We start from the raw sequence: 18,608 nt of genomic DNA, 5'->3' as shown, positions 1-18,608 counted from the left end.
CGCTCCAAATTGATGCTGGAAGGCTAGTGATGGGAGATAAGGAAGTCGCTGAAGGACTTAATAAGTACTTTGCGTCAGTCTTCACAGTGGAAGACATGAGTAGTATGCCAACACTTAGGGAGAGTCAGGGGGCAAAGTTGAGTACGGTAGGCATTACAAAAGAGAAAGTGCTAGAAAAGCTAAAAGGTCTAAAAATTGCCAAATCTCCTGGCCCCGAAGGGCTACATCCTAGAGTTCTGAGGTACATCCTAGAGTTCTGAGGAAGGTGGCTGAGGAAATAGCAGAGGCTTTGGATGTGATCTTTTAAAAGTCCCTGGAGTCAGGGTAAGTCCCAGATGATTGGAAAATTGCTGTTGTAACCCCCTTGTTTAAGAAAGAATCAAGGCAAAAGATGGAAAATTACAGGCCGATTAACCTGACTTCGGTAGTTAATAAAATTCTTGAATCATTGTCAAGGATGAGATTTTGAAATTCCTGGAAGTGCAGGGTCAGATTAGAACAAGTCAGCATGGATGTAGTAAGGGGAGGTCGTGCCTGCCAAACCTGTTAGAATTCTTTGAAGAGGTAACAAGTGTGTTAGCCCAGGGAAACCCAGTGGATGTTATCTATCTAGACTTCCAAAAGGCCTTACGTAAGTGTCTCACGGGAGGCTGCTGAGCAAGGTGAGGGCCCATGGTGTTCGAGATGAGCTACTGGCTTGGATTGAGGATTGGCTGTCTGATAGAAGGCAGAGAGTTGGGATAAAAGGCTGTTTTTCGGCATGGCAACCGGTGACGATTGGTGTCGCAGGTTTCGGTGTCGGGGCCGCAGCTGTTCACCTTACGTATTGATGATCTGGATGAAGGGACCGGGGTCATTCTGGCGAAGTTTTCCGATGATACGAAGATTGGTGGACAGGCAGGTCGTACTGAGGAGCTGGAGAAGCGGCAGAAAGAGTTAGACAGTTTAGGAGAGTGGTCCAGGAAATGGCTGATGAAATTCAATGTGGGGTTTTGCACTTTGGTAAAAAGAATACGGGCATGGACTATTTACTAAATGGTGAGAAAATTCGTAAAGCTCAAGGACAAAGGAATCTCGAAGTGTTGGTCCAGGATTCTCGAAAGGTTAACTTGCAGGTAGAGTCCGTAATTAAGAAAGCGAATGTGATGTTGTCCTTTATCGCAAGAGGGTTGGAATATAAAAGCAGCGATGTGCTTCTGAGGCTTTATAAAGCTCTAGTTAGGCCCCATTTAGAATACCGTGTCCAATTTTGAGCCCCACACCTCAGAAAGGACATACTAGCCCTGGAGCGTGTCCAGCGGAGATTCACACGGATGATCCCTGGAATGGTAGGTTTGACGTATGATGAACGGCTAAGGATCCTGGGATTGTACTCATCAGAGTTTAGAAGGTTGAGGGGAGATCTAATAGAAACTTACAACATAATGTCTGCCTCGGACGTGGTGGACGCTAGGAAGTTTTTTCCGTGAGGCCGGGAGACTAGGACCCGTGGGCACAGCCTTAAAATTAGAGGGGGTAAATTTGAAATGGAAATGAGATGACATTTGTAAAGCCAGAGGGTGGCGGGCTTGTGGAAATCATTGCCACGGAGTGCAGTCGGGGCCAGGACGTTGGATGCCTTCGAGGCAGAGATCGACTAATTCTTGATCTCACGAGGAATCAAGGGCAACGTGGAGAGTTCAGGGAAGTGGAGTTGAAATGCCCCTGAGCCATGATTTAAATGGTTGAGTGGACTTGATGGGCCGAATGGCCCTACTTCCACTCCGATGTCTTCTGGTCTTAAGTAAAAGGGGCGGACATGAAGCCAGGAGAGGTGAGTGTGGGTGTGGAGGTAGGGAGGGGTTAGGTCAGTCTGGGGAGGACGGACAGGTCAAGGGGGCGGGATGAGGTTTGGAGGTCGGGAATGGGGGTTTGGCTTGAGCTGGGAGGAGGGGATCGGTCAGAGGAAGAACAGATTAGGGGACAAGCTGGGCTGATTTTGGGATGCAGTGGTGGGAGGGGAGATTTTGGAGCTTGTGAAATCCACGTTGATACCATTGGTCTGCAGAGCTCCCAAGGCTCAGTTAAGGAAGGACAATAAACACTGGTCAGTCAGTCATACATCCAGCAAAAAAAGTTTATTTTTTTTTTAAAAAAGGATGCACCTGTTAATCAAGTGGCAAAGCATTATCGAGTTTTGAGAAGATTTGTAGCTCAGGGTTGAGGTTCTGGATGTCAGATTGCTCACTGAGCTGGAAGGTTAGTTTGCAGACGTTTCGGCACCATTCCGGGTAAAATCTTCAGGGAGCATCCGGGGAAGCGCTGGAGTTAGGTCCCGCCTTCTCTTTAAGTGTTCCGGTTTCCTTGGGCTGGTGATGTCATTTCCGGTTCCTTTTCTCAGCGGATGGGAGGGGGATTTGGCGCCAACGTGTTGTCCCGAGTGTAGTTTGTGTGTGGCATGAACTGCCAGAGGAGTGACAGAGGCTGTTATACTCACAGTATTTAGAAGTCACCTGCAGGGACACATGAATAGGAAGGGGCTGGAGGGATATGGGCTCCAGGCTGGCAAACAGAACTAGTCAGTTACAGTGTCTGGTCGGCCTGGAGGAGTTGGACTGAAGGGTCTGTTTCCCTGCTGTACAACTCGACGACTCTGTCTCTCTCTCTCCCATTTTCTCCAAACCCACCCCCCGCCACACACACAATCTCTGTCTCTCCATCTCTCTGTGTGTGCCTCACTCTATGTCTCTGTCTCCCTCTGTCGTCTTGTCTCTGCCACCTCGCTGTGCACTTCTGTCTCTCTCCTCTCTCCGCTTTCACTCTGTCTCTTTGGTCTCTGTGTGCGCCCCTCTCTATCTCTCGTCTTGTATCTGGCTCCCTCTGTGTGTGCTTCTGCCGTTCTCTCTCCCATGTCTCCCCTGTCTCTCCGTCTCTCCCTGTGAACCTCTCTCTGTCCCCTCTCCCCCGCCCCGCTGTGTCTCTCTTCCTCTCTATCCGAGCCTCTCCACCCGCTCAGCAGGGAGCATTGTGAGTTTTTTTGAACCAAGTTTAAAAATCTCTATTTAAACCCAACCCATCCGCAATCAGACTGCATTTCTAATCCCCTCTCTCTCACACACACACAGACACACACACACACACACACACACAGAGTCTGTCTCTTTCTCCCTCTCAGTAAATCCCCTTCCTCTCCTGTTCCTACTCACGCCTTTCCCCCGCTCTCCCTCGGCGACGAGTCCGCTGTCTGGATCCCTTTTCCCGGGAGGGTTCTGAGGACCCAGCTGTTCGGCAGCGGGGATCATCGCACCACGCTCCCGGACCCCTACAACCTCATGTTCTCCAGCGGCCTCCAGCATGACCACCGGGCTGGGAGCAGGCATCCGGGCTGCTGGAGCGCTCGCTGCTCAGTGGCTCGGCCCTGCGCCGGGAGCGGGGATCCAAGGTGGGAGAAGGCCTCTTCACCCGGCGCCTGGGCACAGCTGCCTGGCACCGAGCCCACGCTCCCCAAGCATCCAGCCACGGGTCCGCGACGCCTTCCGTATCTGAGCAGCCTACAACTATGTCCTACTGCAAGGTAAGCTGGGGGTGGTGGTTTGGGGTGAAGGGAGGATTGGGGACATGAGCACGGTCCCTGTTTCACATCGTGCGCCGCTCCTATCCCAAAGCGAGGTGTTGGGAATGGATGTTTTGGGGGTGAGAATTCCCCTCCCCGGGTGAGGGGAAGGCTGGGGACATTGGGAGGGTGTCTATTATCCAGCCTTGCGCGGGTTTCCGTAGCCGACCGGCCTGCAGCTCTCGTACCACATGATAAAGGGAAGGAGGCGGATGGGATGGGGTCGGGGTTGGAGGATAGCCGTCCTGGAAGTGAGTGGACATGGGGAGAGTCACTAGTGTGCAGCCCAGTGACTGAGTGGCCTACAGCTACTGCAAAAGGGTCGGATTAGGAGAGGGGTGTTGTAGGGAGGTTTGGGGTCACGGGCAGCGCCGCTTTCTGCAGCCGAACAGCCATTGCCACAAGATTGGATGGGAGGAGGTGTTTTAGGAGTGAAGGGATGCCCCCTCCCCCTGCTGCTGTGGGAAGTAGGTTCTTTATTGCACAGCCCTCCGTAGTCAAATAGCACCCCGGCAACAAGGTGAGAAGGCAGGAGGGGCTCCCGGGGATGAGGGAAGGACACAACCACTGTCAGTATAAGGTTAGGGGGTGATCATACCCCTTCCTGGGGCTGAGGGGAGCTCCTGATGCCAAGCGAACAGCCGAGATGGAGCCGCAGCTCTCCGACCTCAAGGGGACCCTGTCTCAGAGGCTGGAGCATTTCCAGCCAGAGCTCGGAGGGAAAGGGTCATCGCACCCAAAACGCTACCTCGGGACTTTGTCTTCACAGATGCTGAGCATTTCCAGCAACTTGTGTTTGCATTTCCACCCGGAGGTGGGTTTGTGGAGAGACACCATGGGACGGGAATGGGTGTGGGGTTTGATGGGACAGTCACAGAGACTGTCGAGAGAGAGAGAGGCAACCCCTGTGTCAGGGTTTGGAAAATCTCCGGCAGTTCTTCATTTCTCTCTCAGCCGAAGGCGCTGCGTGCTTTGGTTTCCTTTCCTCTTGTACTCTCTCCCCCTGTGAATAAAGCCAGAGTGAGTTTGTGGGCGGAGAGAGAGAGAGAGAGAGAAGGGACAGAAAGATGGAAATAAGGGAACATGACAAGGGAGTGAAATTAGAGCCAGCAGAGGTGAGAGAGGGGGTGAGAATCAGAGGGAGGGAGGAAGAGCAAGAAAACACAAACAAAGGAGAATGGGGGGTAACAAGGTGTTGATGTGGATGAACACAGCAGGACAGGCAGCATCAGAGACGCAGGGAAGCTGATGTCAGAGATCATGGGAACTGCAGATGCTGGAGAATCCAAGAAAAAAAAAATGTGAGGCTGGATGAACACAGCAGGCCAAGCAGCATCTCAGGAGCACAAAAGCTGACGTTTCGGGCCTAGACCCTTCATCAGAGACGGGGATGGGGTGAGGGTTCTGGAATAAATAGGGAGAGAGGGGGAGGCGGACCGAAGATGGAGAGTAAAGAAGATAGGTGGAGAGAGTATAGGTTGGGAGGGGAGAGGTCAGTCCAGGGAAGACGGACAGGTCAAGGAGGTGGGATGAGGTTCTTAGGTAGATGGGGGTGCAGCTTGGGGTGGGAGGAAGGGATGGGTGAGAGGAAGAACAGGTTAGGGAGACAGAGACAGGTTGGACTGGTTTTGGGATGCAGTGGGTGGAGGGGAAGAGCTGGGCTGGTTGTGTGGTGCAGTGGGGGGAGGGGACGAACTGGGCTGGTTTTGGGATGCGGTGGGGGAAGGGGAGATTTTGAAAATGGTGAAGTCCACATTGATACCATTAGGGTGCAGGGTTCCCAGGAGGAATATGAGTTGCTGTTCCTGCAACCTTTGGGTGGCTGGCATCATTGTAGCACTGCAGGAGGCCCATGATGGACATGTCATCTAAAGAATGGGAGGGAGAGTGGAAACGGTTTCCGACTGGAAGGTACAGTTGTTTGTTGCGAACTGAGCGGAGGTGTTCTGCAAAGCGGTCCCCAGCCTCCGCTTGGTTTCCCCAATGTAGAGGAAGCCACACCGGGTACAGTGGATGCAGTATACCACATTGGCAGATGTGCAGGTGAACCTCTGCTTCATGTGGAATGTCATCTTGGGGCCTGGGATAGGGGTGAGGGAGGAGGTGTGGGGGCAAGTGTAGCATTTCCTGCAGTTGCAGGGGAAGGTGCCGGGTGTGGTGGGGTTGGAGGGCAGTGTGGAGCGAACAAGGGAGTCACGGAGAGAGTGGTCTTTCCGGAAGGCAGACAGGGGTGGGGATGGAAAAATGTCTTGGGTGGTGGGGTCGGATTGTAGATGGCGGAAGTGTCGGAGGATGATGCATTGTATCTGGAGTTTGGTGGGGTGGTGTGTGAGAACGAGGGGGATCCTCTTTGGGCGGTTGTGGCGGGGGCGGGTTGCGGGAAGTACGGGAGACGTGGTCAAGGGCGTTCTCGATCACTGTGGGGGAAAGTTGCGGTCCTTGAAGAACTTGGACATCTGGAATGTGTGTGAGTGGAATGTCTTAGCGTGGGAGCAGATGCGGCGAAGGCGAAGGAATTGGGAATATGGGATGGAATTTTTGCAGGAGGGTGGGTGGGAGGAGGTGTATTCTAGGTAGCTGTGGGAGTCGGTGGGCTTGAAATGGACATCAGTTACAAGCTGGTTGCCTGAGATGGAGACTGAGAGGTCCAGGAAGGTGAGGGATGTGCTGGAGATGGCCCAGGTGACCTGAAGGTTGGGGTGGAAGGTGTTGAAGTGGATGAACTGTTCGAGCTCCTCTGGGGAGCAAGAGGCGGCGCCGATACAGTCATCAATGTACCGGAGGAAGAGGTGGGGTTTGGGGCCTGTGTAGGTGCGGAAGAGGGGCTGTTCCACGTAACCTACAAAGAGGCAGGCATAGCTGGGGCCCATGCGGTTGCCCATGGCCACCCCCTTCGTCTGTAGGAAGTGGGAGGATTCAAAAGAGAAGTTGTTGAGGGTGAGGACGAGTTCGGCGAGGCGGATGAGGGTGTCGGTGGAGGGGGACTGGTCGGGCCTGCGGGACAGGAAGAAGTGGAGGGCCTGGAGGCCATCTGCATGCGGAATGCAGGTGTATAGGGACTGGACGTCCATGGTGAAGATGAGGTGTTGGGGGCCTGGACATTGGAAGTCCTGGAGGAGGGGGAGGGAGTGGGTGGTGTCACGGACGTAGGTAGGGTGTTCCTGGACCACAGGGGAGAAAATGGAGTCCAGATAGGTGGAGATGAGTTCGGTGGGGCAGGTACAGGCTGAGACGATGGGTCGACCAGGGCAGGCAGGTTTGTGGATGTTGGGAAGGAGATAGAAACGGGCCGTGCGGGGTTGGGGTACAATGAGGTTGGAGGCGGTGGGTGGGAGGTCCCCTGAGGTGATGAGGTCATGAACGGTGTTGGAGATGATGGTTTGGTGCTTGGGTGTGGGGTCATGATCGAGGGGGCGGGAGGAGGTGGTGTCAGAGAGTTGGCGTCTGCCCTCGGCGATGTAGAGGTCAGTGCGCCATCCTACCACTGCGCCACCCTTGTCTGCGGGTTTGATGGTGAGGTTGGGGAGGGAGCGGAGGGCTGCCCGTTCTGCAGGGAAGAGGTTGGAGTGGGTGAGACGGGTGGAGAGGTTGAGGCGGTTAATGTGTCGATGGCAGTTGGAGAAGGAGAGGTTGAGGGAGCGTAGGAGGCCTGGGGGTGGTGTCCAGGAGCAGGACTTGTGTTGGAAGAGGGTGAAGGGGTCAGTGGAGGGAGGGTTAGGCTCCCGGTTGAAGAAGTAGGCATGGAGGCGAAGACGGTGGGAAAACTGCTCTATGTCCAATCGTGACTGGTGTTGGTTGATGTGTGGTTGTCGGGGGACAAAGGTGAGCCCCTGACTGAGGACTGACCGTTCGTCCTCAGTCAGTGGGAGGTCTGGGGGGAAGGTGAACATGCGGCAGGGCTCAGTGTGTCTGTCTCCTCTGGGGTTGCTGGCTGTGGGCGGAGCCATGAGGTCGTCGGCCGTGGGCGGGGTTCCGTCGGCTTCGGCCGTGGGCGGGGTTCCGTTGGCCGTGGGCGGGGCTCCGTCGTCTTCGGCTGTGGGCGGGGTTCCGTTGGCGTCGGCCGTGGGCGGGGTTCCGTCGGCGGTTGGAGGATCGGGGTGGGCGGCAGCAGCTGCGGTGAGGGTGGTGTGTGAGGTGTTGTACCTGGAAGTGGAGGTGGTGAGTGCAGCAGCGGTTCCGGAAGTGGTGTGGCCGGCGGAGGCGGATGTGACGTCATCGGTGGGGTCTCCGGCCGAGTCTTCATGGTCAATGGCGGGACTCGGGATTTGGGAGGCGCAGGAATCCTCTTGTGGGAGGCAGGGGCCCGTGAGTTGGTTGTACTTAGGATTTTTGGTGTCCAGGAAAGCTGAGTGGAACTGGGTGTTCAGTCTGTGGATCCTGCGGAGGATAAAAAAACAGCAGGGGTCCTTAGCAGGTCTGGGAGAGGGAGGCTCTGAGCTGGGGCTGGATTGCAGTGTGTGGAGGTGCCGGCGCGTGGCTGCGAGAGTCTGTTTGAGGAGTCGCAGGGAGAAACGCTTCTAAAGGGTCTGAATATTCTGGGTGTAGAGGTGATGTCAGCCTGTCTGCTGTTTTCATCCCCCCCACCCCCCCGTCCTGCTCCTTCCCCCCCACCCGTCCTGCTCCTTCCCCCCCCCACCCGTCCTGCTCCTTCCCCCCCCACCCGTCCTGCTCCTTCCCCCCCCCACCCGTCCTGCCCCTTCCCCCCCCACCCGTCCTGCCCCTTCCCCCCCCACCCGTCCTGCCCCTTCCCCCCCCCACCCGTCCTGCCCCTTCCCCCCCCACCCGTCCTGCTCCTTCCCCCCCCACCCGTCCTGCCCCTTCCCCCCCCACCCGTCCTGCCCCTTCCCCCCCACCCTTCCTCCTACTCCTCGTTTCCCCCACCCTCCTGCTCCTCCACCTATTCCCCCCAACCTCCGCCACCCCGTCCTCCTCACAGCCACTTGCCCCCTTCCGTCCTCACCCGCGCACAGCCACTTGTCCCTGCAGTACTTAGCAACTGATAGCGACTTGCCTCCTCTGTCATGACCCGTCCCCAGCTGTCCTGACCCCCTCACAGCCTCTTGCTCCTGCAGTCCTCACCTGTCCACGGCGACTTGCGCCCTCTCTCCTGACGCACTCAGAGCCAGTTGCCCCCGCGGCCCTGACCCGCCCGCGGGGACCGTCCCCCGCGGCCCTGACCCGCCCGCGGGGACCGTCCCCCGCCGCCCTGACCCGCCCGCGGGGACCGTCCCCCGCCGCCCTGACCCGCCCGCGGGGACCGTCCCCCGCCGCCCTGACCCGCCCGCGGGGACCGTCCCCCGCCGCCCTGACCCGCCCGCGGGGACCGTCCCCCGCCGCCCTGACCCGCCCGCGGGGACCGTCCCCCGCCGCCCTGACCCGCCCGCGGGGACCGTCCCCCGCCGCCCTGACCCGCCCGCGGGGACCGTCCCCCGCCGCCCTGACCCGCCCGCGGGGACCGTCCCCCGCCGCCCTGACCCGCCCGCGGGGACCGTCCCCCGCCGCCCTGACCCGCCCGCGGGGACCGTCCCCCGCCGCCCTGACCCGCCCGCGGGGACCGTCCCCCGCCGCCCTGACCCGCCCGCGGGGACCGTCCCCCGCCGCCCTGACCCGCCCGCGGGGACCGTCCCCCGCCGCCCTGACCCGCCCGCGGGGACCGTCCCCCGCCGCCCTGACCCGCCCGCGGGGACCGTCCCCCGCCGCCCTGACCCGCCCGCGGGGACCGTCCCCCGCCGCCCTGTCCCTCTGACAGCTATTTGACACCGCAGCCCTGACCCGCTCACAGCTATTTGACACCGCAGCCCTGTCCCGCTCAAAGGCACCGGCCCCCGCAGCCCTCAGCCGGTCACGGGGACCGGCCCCCGCAGCCCTCAGCCGGTCACGGGGAACGGCCCCCGCACCCCTGACCCGCGGACAGCTATTTGCGACTTGGCCCCTCGGTCCTGACCCGCTCACGGCGACTTGGCCCCTCGGTCCTGACCCGCTCACGGCGACTTGGCCTTGCAGTCCTGACCCGCTCACGGCGACTTGGCCCCTCGGTCCTGACCCGCTCACGGCGACTTGGCCCCTCGGTCCTGACCCGCTCACGGCGACTTGGCCCCTCGGTCCTGACCCGCTCACGGCGACTTGGCCCCTCGGTCCTGAGCCGCTCACGGCGACTTGGCCCCTCGGTCCTGACCCGCTCACGGCGACTTGGCCCCTGCAGTCCTGACCCGCTCACGGCGACTTGGCCCCTCGGTCCTGACCCGCTCACGGCGACTTGGCCCCTCGGTCCTGACCCGCTCACGGCGACTTGGCCTTGCAGTCCTGACCCGCTCGCGGCGACTTGGCCCCTCGGTCCTGACCCGCTCGCGGCGACTTGGCCCCTCGGTCCTGACCCGCTCGCGGCGACTTGGCCCCTCGGTCCTGACCCGCTCGCGGCGACTTGGCCCCTCCGTCCTGACCCGCTCGCGGCGACTTGGCCCCTGCAGTCCTGACCCGCTCGCGGCGACTTGGCCCCTGCAGTCCTGACCCGCTCGCGGCGACTTGGCCCCTGCAGTCCTGACCCGCTCGCGGCGACTTGGCCCCTGCAGGCCTGACCCGCTCGCGGCGACTTGGCCCCTGCAGTCCTGACCCGCTCGCGGCGACTTGGCCCCTCGGCCCTGACCCGCTCGCGGCGACTTGGCCCCTCGGCCCTGACCCGCTCGCGGCGACTTGGCCCCGCGGCCCTGACCCGCTCGCGGCGACTTGGCCCCGCGGCCCTGACCCGCTCGCGGCGACTTGGCCCCTCGGCCCTGACCCGCTCGCGGCGACTTGGCCCCTCGGCCCTGACCCGCTCGCGGCGACTTGCCCTTGCAGTCCTGACCCGCTCGCGGCGACTTGGCCCCTGCAGTCCTGACCCGCTCGCGGCGACTTGGCCCCTCGGCCCTGACCCGCTCGCGGCGACTTGGCCCCTCGGCCCTGACCCGGTCGCGGCGACTTGCCCTTGCAGTCCTGACCCGCTCGCGGCGACTTGGCCCCTGCAGTCCTGACCCGCTCGCGGCGACTTGGCCCCTGCAGTCCTGACCCGCTCGCGGCGACTTGGCCCCTGCAGTCCTGACCCGCTCGCGGCGACTTGGCCCCTGCAGTCCTGACCCGCTCGCGGCGACTTGGCCCCTGCAGTCCTGACCCGCTCGCGGCGACTTGGCCCCTCGGCCCTGACCCGCTCGCGGCGACTTGGCCCCTCGGCCCTGACCCGGTCGCGGCGACTTGCCCTTGCAGTCCTGACCGCTCGCGGCGACTTGGCCCCTGCAGTCCTGACCCGCTCGCGGCGACTTGGCCCCTCGGCCCTGACCCGCTCGCGGCGACTTGGCCCCTCGGCCCTGACCCGCTCGCGGCGACTTGCCCTTGCAGTCCTGACCCGCTCGCGGCGACTTGGCCCTGCAGTCCTGACCCGCTCGCGGCGACTTGGCCCCTGCAGTCCTGACCCGCTCGCGGCGACTTGGCCCCTGCAGTCCTGACCCGCTCGCGGCGACTTGGCCCCTCGGCCCTGACCCGCTCGCGGCGACTTGGCCCCTCGGCCCTGACCCGCTCGCGGCGACTTGGCCCCTGCAGTCCTGACCCGCTCGCGGCGACTTGGCCCCTCGGCCCTGACCCGCTCGCGGCGACTTGGCCCCTCGGCCCTGACCCGCTCGCGGCGACTTGGCCCCTCGGCCCTGACCCGCTCGCGGCGACTTGGCCCCTCGGCCCTGACCCGCTCGCGGCGACTTGGCCCCTCGGCCCTGACCCGCTCGCGGCGACTTGGCCCCTCGGCCCTGACCCGCTCGCGGCGACTTGGCCCCTCGGCCCTGACCCGCTCGCGGCGACTTGCCCTTGCAGTCCTGACCCGCTCGCGGCGACTTGGCCCTGCAGTCCTGACCCGCTCGCGGCGACTTGGCCCCTGCAGTCCTGACCCGCTCGCGGCGACTTGGCCCCTCGGCCCTGACCCGCTCGCGGCGACTTGGCCCTCGGCCCTGACCCGCTCGCGGCGACTTGGCCCTCGGCCCTGACCCGCTCGCGGCGACTTGGCCCCTCGGCCCTGACCCGCTCGCGGCGACTTGGCCCCTCGGCCCTGACCCGCTCGCGGCGACTTGGCCCTCGGCCCTGACCCGCTCGCGCGACTTGGCCCCTCGGCCCTGACCCGCTCGCGGCGACTTGGCCCCTCGGGCCCTGACCCGCTCGCGGCGACTTGGCCCCTCGGCCCTGACCCGCTCGCGGCGACTTGGCCCCTGCAGTCCTGACCCGCTCGCGGCGACTTGGCTCCTGCAGTCCTGACCCGCACGCGGCGACTTGGCCCCTCGGCCCTGACCCGCTCGCGGCGACTTGGCCCCTCGGCCCTGACCCGCTCGCGGCGACTTGGCCCCTCGGCCCTGACCCGCTCGCGGCGACTTGGCCCCTCGGCCCTGACCCGCTCGCGGCGACTTGGCCCCTCGGCCCTGACCCGCTCGCGCGACTTGGCCCCACGGCCCTGACCCGCTCGCGGCGACTTGGCCCCTCGGCCCTGACCCGCTCGCGGCGACTTGGCCCCTCGGCCTGACCCGCTCGCGGCGACTTGGCCCCTCGGCCCTGACCCGCTCGCGGCGACTTGGCCCCTCGGCCCTGACCCGCTCGCGGCGACTTGGCCCCTCGGCCCTGACCCGCTCGCGGCGACTTGGCCCCTCGGCCCTGACCCGCTCGCGGCGACTTGGCCCCTCGGCCCTGACCCGCTCGCGGCGACTTGGCCCCTCGCCCTGACCCGCTCGCGGCGACTTGGCCCCTCGGCCCTGACCCGCTCGCGGCGACTTGGCCCCTCGGCCCTGACCCGCTCGCGGCGACTTGGCCCTCGGCCCTGACCCGCTCGCGGCGACTTGGCCCCTCGGCCCTGACCCGCTCGCGGCGACTTGGCCCCCTCGGCCCTGACCCGCTCGCGGCGACTTGGCCCCTCGGCCCTGACCCGCTCGCGGCGACTTGGCCCCTCGGCCCTGACCCGCTCGCGGCGACTTGGCCCCTCGGCCTGACCCGCTCGCGGCGACTTTCCCTTGCAGTCCTGACCCGCTCGCGGCGACTTGCCCTTGCAGTCCTGACCCGCTCAGCGGCGACTTGGCCCCTGCAGCCCTGACCCGCTCGCGGCGACTTGGCCCCTGCAGTCCTGACCCGCTCGCGGCGACTTGGCCCCTCGGCCCTGACCCGCTCGCGGCGACTTGCCCTTGCAGTCCTGACCCGCTCGCGGCGACTTGGCCCTGCAGTCCTGACCCGCTCGCGGCGACTTGGCCCCTCGGTCCTGACCCGCTCGCGGCGACTTGGCCCCTGCAGCCTGACCCGCTCGCGGCGACTTGGCCCCTGCAGCCCTGACCCGCTCGCGGCGACTTGGCCCCTCGGCCCTGACCCGCTCGCGGCCACTTGCCCTTGCAGTCCTGACCCGCTCGCGGGCGACTTGGCCCCTGCAGTCCTGACCCGCTCGCGGCGACTTGGCCCCTGCAGTCCTGACCCGCTCGCGGCGACTTGGCCCCTTGGCCCTGACCCGCTCGCGCGCGACTTGGCCCCTCGGCCCCTGACCCGCTCACGGCGACTTGGCCCCTCGCCCTGACCCGCTCGCGGCGACTTGGCCCCTCGGCCCTGACCCGCTCGCGGCGACTTGGCCCCTCGCCCTGACCCGCTCGCGGCGACTTTCCCTTGCAGTCCTGACCCGCTCGCGGCGACTTGGCCCCTGCAGTCCTGACCCGCTCGCGGCGACTTGGCCCTTGCAGTCCTGACCCGCTCGCGGCGACTTGGCCCCTGCAGTCCTGACCCGCTCGCGGCGACTTGGCCCCTCGGCCCTGACCCGCTCGCGGCGACTTGGCCCCTCGGCCCTGACCCGCTCGCGGCGACTTGGCCCCTCGGCCCTGACCCGCTCGCGGCGACTTGGCCCCTCGGCCCTGACCCGCTCGCGGCGACTTGGCCCCTCGGCCCTGACCCGCTCGCGGCGACTTGGCCCCTCGGCCCTGACCCGCTCGCGGCGACTTGGCCCCTCGGCCCTGACCCGCCCGCGGGGGACCGTCCCCCGCCGCCCTGACCGCCTGACAGCTAATTGCCGCCGCAGCCCTTTCCCGCTCACAGGGACTGGACCCCGCAGCCCGGACCCGCTCACGGGTACCGGCCCCCGCAGCCGTGACCCTGTCACGGGGACCTTCCCCCGCAGCCTTGAACCGCTCACGGGGACCGTCCCCCGCAGCCCTGTCCCTCTGACAGCTATTTGACACCGCAGCCCTGACCCGCTCACAGCTATTTGACACCGCAGCCCTGTCCCGCTCAAAGGCACCGGCCCCCGCAGCCCTCAGCCGGTCACGGGGACCGGCCCCCGCAGCCCTCAGCCGGTCACGGGGACCGGCCCCCGCAGCCCTCAGCCGGTCACGGGGACCGGCCCCCGCAGCCCTGACCCGCGGACAGCTATTGCGACTTGGCCCCTCGGTCGTGACCCGCTCACGGCGACTTGGCCCCTCGGTCCTGACCCGCTCACGGCGACTTGCTCCCTCGGTCCTGACCCGCTCACGGCGACTTGCCCCCTCGGTCCTGACCCGCTCGCGGCGACTTGCCCCCTCGGTCCTGACCCGCTCGCGGCGACTTGGCCCCTGCAGTCCTGACCCGCTCGCGGCGACTTGGCCCCTCGGCCCTGACCCGCTCGCGGCGACTTGGCCCCTCGGCCCTGACCCGCTCGCGGCGACTTGGCCCCTCGGCCCTGACCCGCTCGCGGCGACTTGGCCCCTCGGCCCTGACCCGCTCGCGGCGACTTGGCCCCTCGGCCCTGACCCGCTCGCGGCGACTTGGCCCCTCGGCCCTGACCCGCTCGCGGCGACTTGGCCCCTCGGCCCTGACCCGCTCGCGGCGACTTGGCCCCTCGGCCCTGACCCGCTCGCGGCGACTTGGCCCCTCGGCCCTGACCCGCTCGCGGCGACTTGGCCCCTCGGCCCTGACCCGCTCGCGGCGACTTGGCCCCTCGGCCCTGACCCGCTCGCGGCGACTTGGCCCCTCGGCCCTGACCCGCTCGCGGCGACTTGGCCCCTCGGCCCTGACCCGCTCGCGGCGACTTGGCCCCTCGGCCCTGACCCGCTCGCGGCGACTTGGCCCCTTGGCCCTGACCCGCTCGCGGCGACTTGGCCCCTCGGCCCTGACCCGCTCGCGGCGACTTGGCCCCTCGGCTCTGACCCGCTCGCGGCGACTTGGCCCCTCGGCCCTGACCCGATCGCGGCGACTTGGCCCCTCGGCCCTGACCCGCTCGCGGCGACTTGGCCCCTCGGCCCTGACCCGCTCGCGGCGACTTGGCCCCTCGGCCCTGACCCCGCTCGCGGCGACTTGCCCTTGCAGTCCTGACCCGCTCGCGGCGACTTGGCCCCTGCAGTCCTGACCCGCTCGCGGCGACTTGGCCCCTGCAGTCCTGACCCGCTCGCGGCGACTTGGCCCCTCGGCCCTGACCCGCTCGCTGCGACTTGGCCCCTCGGCCCTGACCCGCTCGCGGCGACTTGGCCCCTCGGCCCTGACCCGCTCGCGGCGACTTGGCCCCTCGGCCCTGACCCGCTCGCGGCGACTTGGCCCCTCGGCCCTGACCCGCTCGCGGCGACTTGCCCTTGCAGTCCTGACCCGCTCGCGGCGACTTGGCCCCTGCAGTCCTGACCCGCTCGCGGCGACTTGGCCCCTGCAGTCCTGACCCGCTCGCGGCGACTTGGCCCCTCGGCCCTGACCCGCTCGCGGCGACTTGGCCCCTCGGCCCTGACCCGCTCGCGGCGACTTGGCCCCTCGGCCCTGACCGCTCGCGGCGACTTGCCCTTGCAGTCCTGACCCGCTCGCGGCGACTTGGCCCCTGCAGTCCTGACCCGCTCGCGGCGACTTGGCCCCTCGGCCCTGACCCGCTCGCGGCGACTTGGCCCCTCGGCCCTGACCCGCTCGCGGCGACTTGGCCCCTCGGCCCTGACCCGCTCGCGGCGACTTGGCCCCTCGGCCCTGACCCGCTCGCGGCGACTTGGCCCCTCGGCCCTGACCCGCTCGCGGCGACTTGGGCCCCTCGGCCCTGACCCGCTCGCGGCGACTTGGCCCCTCGGCCCTGACCCGCTCGCGGCGACTTGCCCTTGCAGTCCTGACCCGCTCGCGGCGACTTGGCCCCTGCAGTCCTGACCCGCTCGCGGCGACTTGGCCCCTGCAGTCCTGACCCGCTCGCGGCGACTTGGCCCCTCGGCCCTGACCCGCTCGCGGCGACTTGGCCCCTCGGCCCTGACCCGCTCGCGGCGACTTGGCCCCTCGCCCTGACCGCTCGCGGCGACTTGCCCTTGCAGTCCTGACCCGCTCGCGGCGACTTGGCCCCTGCAGTCCTGACCCGCTCGCGGCGACTTGGCCCCTCGGCCCTGACCCGCTCGCGGCGACTTGGCCCCTCGGCCTGACCCGGTCGCGGCGACTTGCCCTTGCAGTCCTGACCCGCTCGCGGCGACTTGGCCCCTGCAGTCCTGACCCGCTCGCGGCGACTTGGCCCCTCGGCCCTGACCCGCTCGCGGCGACTTGGCCCCTCGGCCCTGACCCGCTCGCGGCGACTTGGCCCCTCGCCCTGACCCGCTCGCGGCGACTTGGCCCCTCGGCCCTGACCCGCTCGCGGCGACTTGGCCCCTCGGCCCTGACCCGCTCGCGGCGACTTGGCCCCTCGGCCCTGACCCGCTCGCGGCGACTTGGCCCCTCGGCCCTGACCCGCTCGCGGCGACTTGGCCCTCGGCCCTGACCCGCTCGCGGCGACTTGGCCCCTCGGCCCTGACCCGCTCGCGGCGACTTGGCCCCTCGGCCCTGACCCGCTCGCGGCGACTTGGCCCCTCGGCCCTGACCCGCTCGCGGCGACTTGGCCCCTCGGCCCTGACCCGCTCGCGGCGACTTGGCCCCTCGGCCCTGACCCGCTCGCGGCGACTTGGCCCCTCGGCCCTGACCCGCTCGCGGCGACTTGGCCCCTCGGCCCTGACCCGCTCGCGGCGACTTGGCCCCTCGGCCCTGACCCGCTCGCGGCGACTTGGCCCCTCGGCCCTGACCCGCTCGCGGCGACTTGGCCCCTCGGCCCTGACCCGCTCGCGGCGACTTGGCCCCTCGGCCCTGACCCGCTCGCGGCGACTTGGCCCCTCGGCCCTGACCCGCTCGCGGCGACTTGGCCCCTCGGCCCTGACCCGCTCGCGGCGACTTGGCCCCTCGGCCCTGACCCGCTCGCGGCGACTTGGCCCCTCGGCCCTGACCCGCTCGCGGCGACTTGGCCCCTCGGCCCTGACCCGCTCGCGGCGACTTGGCCCCTCGGCCCTGACCCGCTCGCGGGCGGACTTGGCCCCTCGGCCCTGACCCGCTCGCGGCGACTTGGCCCCTCGGCCCTGACCCGCTCGCGGCGACTTGGCCCCTCGGCCCTGACCCGCCCGCGGCGACCTGGCCCCGCGGCCCTGACCCGCCCCGGCGACCTGGCCCCGCGGCCCTGACCCGCCCGCGGGACAGTCCCCCGCGGCCCTGACCCGCCCGCGGGGACAGTCCCCCCGCCGCCCCTGACCCGCCCGCGGGGACCGTCCCCCGCCGCCCTGACCCGCCCGCGGGGACCGTCCCCCGCCGCCCTGACCCGCCCGCGGGGACCGTCCCCTGACCCGCCCGCGGGGACCGTCCCCTGACCCGCCCGCGGGGGACCGTCCCCTGACCCGCCCGCGGGGACCGTCCCCTGACCCGCCCGCGGGGACCGTCCCCTGACCCGCCCGCGGGGACCGTCCCCTGACCCGCCCGCGGGGGACCGTCCCCTGACCCGCCCGCGGGGACCGTCCCCTGACCCGCCCGCGGGGACCGTCCCCTGACCCGCCCGCGGGGACCGTCCCCTGACCCGCCCGCGGGGACCGTCCCCCCGCCGCCCTGACCGCCTGACAGCTAATTGCCGCCGCAGCCCTGTCCCGCTCACGGGTACCGGCCCCCGCAGCCGTGACCCTGTCACGGGGACCTTCCCCCGCAGCCTTGAACCGCTCACGGGGACCGTCCCCCGCAGCCCTGTCCCTCTGACAGCTATTTGACACCGCAGCCCTGACCCGCTCACAGCTATTTGACACCGCAGCCCTGTCCCGCTCACAGCTATTTGACACCGCAGCCCTCAGCCGGTCACGGGGACCGGCCCCGCAGCCCTCAGCCGGTCACGGGGACCGGCCCCCGCAGCCCTCAGCCGGTCACGGGGACCGGCCCCCGCAGCCCTGACCCGCGGACAGCTATTTGCGACTTGGCCCCTCGGTCCTGACCCGCTCGCGGCGACTTGGCCCTCGGTCCTGACCCGCTCGCGGCGACTTGCCCCTCGGTCCTGACCCGCTCGCGGCGACTTGCCCCTCGGTCCTGACCCGCTCGCGGCGACTTGCCCCTCGGCCCTGACCCGCTCGCGGCGACTTGCCCCTCGGCCCTGACCCGCTCGCGGCGACTTGGCCCCTGCAGTCCTGACCCGCTCGCGGCGACTTGGCCCCTCGGCCCTGACCCGCTCGCGGCGACTTGGCCCCTCGGCCCTGACCCGCTCGCGGCGACTTGGCCCCTCGGCCCTGACCCGCTCGCGGCGGACTTGGCCCCTCGGCCCTGACCCGCTCGCGGCGACTTGGCCCCTCGGCCCTGACCCGCTCGCGGCGACTTGGCCCCTCGGCCCTGACCCGCTCGCGGCGACTTGGCCCCTGCAGCCCTGACCCGGTCGCGGCGACTTGGCCCCTGCAGCCCTGACCCGGTCGCGGCGACTTGGCCCCTGCAGCCCTGACCCGCTCGCGGCGACTTGGCCCCTCGGCCCTGACCCGCTCGCGGCGACTTGGCCCCTCGGCCCTGACCCCGCTCGCGGCGACTTGGCCCCTCGGCCCTGACCCGCTCGCGGCGACTTGGCCCCTCGGCCCTGACCCGCTCGCGGCGACTTGGCCCCTCGGCCCTGACCCGCTCGCGGCGACTTGGCCCCTCGGCCCTGACCCGCTCGCGGCGACTTGGCCCCTCGGCCCTGACCCGCTCGCGGCGACTTGGCCCCTCGCCCTGACCCGCTCGCGCGACTTGGCCCCTCGGCCCTGAC

This window comes from Stegostoma tigrinum, unplaced genomic scaffold, assembly GCF_030684315.1.
Source record: "Stegostoma tigrinum isolate sSteTig4 unplaced genomic scaffold, sSteTig4.hap1 scaffold_286, whole genome shotgun sequence".
Classification (NCBI taxonomy): Eukaryota; Metazoa; Chordata; class Chondrichthyes; order Orectolobiformes; family Stegostomatidae; genus Stegostoma; species Stegostoma tigrinum.
The sequence above is the reverse complement of the archived record's forward strand: the minus strand, read 5'-3'. Positions refer to the sequence as shown.